The sequence below is a fragment of the Narcine bancroftii genome, chromosome 14, assembly GCF_036971445.1.
Source record: "Narcine bancroftii isolate sNarBan1 chromosome 14, sNarBan1.hap1, whole genome shotgun sequence".
NCBI classification, from domain to species: Eukaryota; Metazoa; Chordata; class Chondrichthyes; order Torpediniformes; family Narcinidae; genus Narcine; species Narcine bancroftii.
Window position 1 is genome coordinate 36,647,395 of NC_091482.1, and position 1,763 is coordinate 36,649,157.

A 1,763-nucleotide genomic window follows, 5' to 3' on the forward strand; every position below is an offset into this window, starting at 1 on the left:
CCGTCTGCAAGGAGTTTGTAATTTCTCCCTATGTCTGGGTGGATTTTCCCTGGGAGGGGGTCTCCAGTTTCCTCCCACTGTTCGAAACCTACCAGGGGGGCAGGCTAATTGGGTGTAAATTGGGCGGCATGGACTGAAATGGCCTGTTATCGTGCTGAATGTGTAAATTTATATTATTACATTTACATTAAATTTATGAGGGACAACAGCCCTTGCTTTGCAGTCGACTTGCTAGACTGCACACAAAAGGACCCTATTCACTGTACCACGTATAATGAGATATTAAACTGGAGATGTGGCCTTGGTCGAATGACAGAGCAACAATGATCACTGATTGGGAAAGGAAGTACACTTTTAATTTAGCTTACACTAGTACTTTTGCACACTAAACATTTCCTTTTAAATTGGCTACCTTCCCTCCTGCCATAAGCGACAGCCAATGGCTGGGCCTGGTTAATATTCCTCTGCGGGCAGGCTCCCGTCCTCTTGAGGAGGGAGGGTGTCGTTGATAGAGTACAGCACCTTTTCCACCTGCTGGAGCACCCCATTGTCCCATTGATGATTCTCCTGGCAGATCTCTTCAATGTTCCTCAGCTTCCCAAAGTAGAAATCCCTTTCCCTCTCCAGGTCTACCAGGTCTGTCTTCAAGGCCTTCATTTGCTCTGAGAGCTCATTCAGGTGGGTGTCTCCATTGCCTGCTGTGCTGGACTTCTCCGGTGCTCCCCCAGCACCCTGCCTGCCCGCTGACCCACTGCCTTTCGGGACCGCCGCAGATCGGGCCAGGATGGTGCCCGAAGAGGAGGCCCTCAGGGACTTCTCTGGGCCAGGACCAGAGGCAGCACCCAAAGCACTGACCGTCTTCTTAGGCCTGCTGAAAATGAGGGCACGGGAGGGTGAGGGGGCAGGCCCCTCCTGTCCCTGGCGAGCAGCCAGAGGGTCGTAAGCCTTGCCATCAAAGTTGGCCTCATAGAACTTCCTGAACCACTGCAGGAACTCAAAGTTGTCCTGAAACCTGCCTTTCGTTAGCTTGTCCACCGCCACCATCTTGTCAACTCCAGTCTTCTCAAAGGCAGCCTGCAGCAGCTTGAAGTTCTGAATGTACTCGTGCTCCAGCTTGGCCTGGAACTTCACTCTCTTCAGGGTAATAGAGCCAGGGAAGAGCATGTCCATGAACTGGCAGTAGGCTGCACCTGAGCACAGCTGCTCGATCTTGGTGTAGCCCAACTGAAGGGTATCATTAACCCAGGCCAACATGCTATGCCGACTCAGGTTCTCACTGCTTGAAGACGTACAGTAAACATTGACGGCCATTTGGCTGTTTGCACTGACCCACACACAGTAACCCCTCAAGGTTTCTCTTCTGCACATACCCTCCCTCTGCTGATTTTATTTGTTTCCTTTGCTGGTTCAGCTGCTGTTCATTTCTCACAGTGACCTCATCATTGTGTCATAATGAAGGTAGCAAGCATTACTCAACACTTCCCAGTATAGGAGATGGGGTGCTATACTAAAGTTGTATAAGACATTGGTGAGGCCAAATTTGGAGTATTGTGTGCAGTTTTGGTCACCTAACTACAGGACAGATGTCAATAAGATGAAAAGAGTTCAGAAAAGATTTTCTAGGATGTTGCCCGGACCACAGGTACAGAGTTTCAGGAAAAAGTTAAACAGGTTAGGATATTATTCCCTGGAATGAGGGGATAGAGGTTTACCTGTGAAATGTTGCTCCACGTGAAAGGCCTGTTTGGTGCCCTGGACTGTGG

The 1,763-nt window shown here is 49.7% G+C and overlaps 1 pseudogene; it reads right to left on the reverse strand.

Moving 5' to 3' along the window:
• Nucleotides 1–334: 334 nt before the first annotated feature.
• On the reverse strand, nucleotides 335–1,415 carry LOC138749799 (microtubule-associated protein RP/EB family member 1 pseudogene; annotated as a pseudogene).
• Between the last annotated feature and the right edge of the window lie 348 nt (nucleotides 1,416–1,763).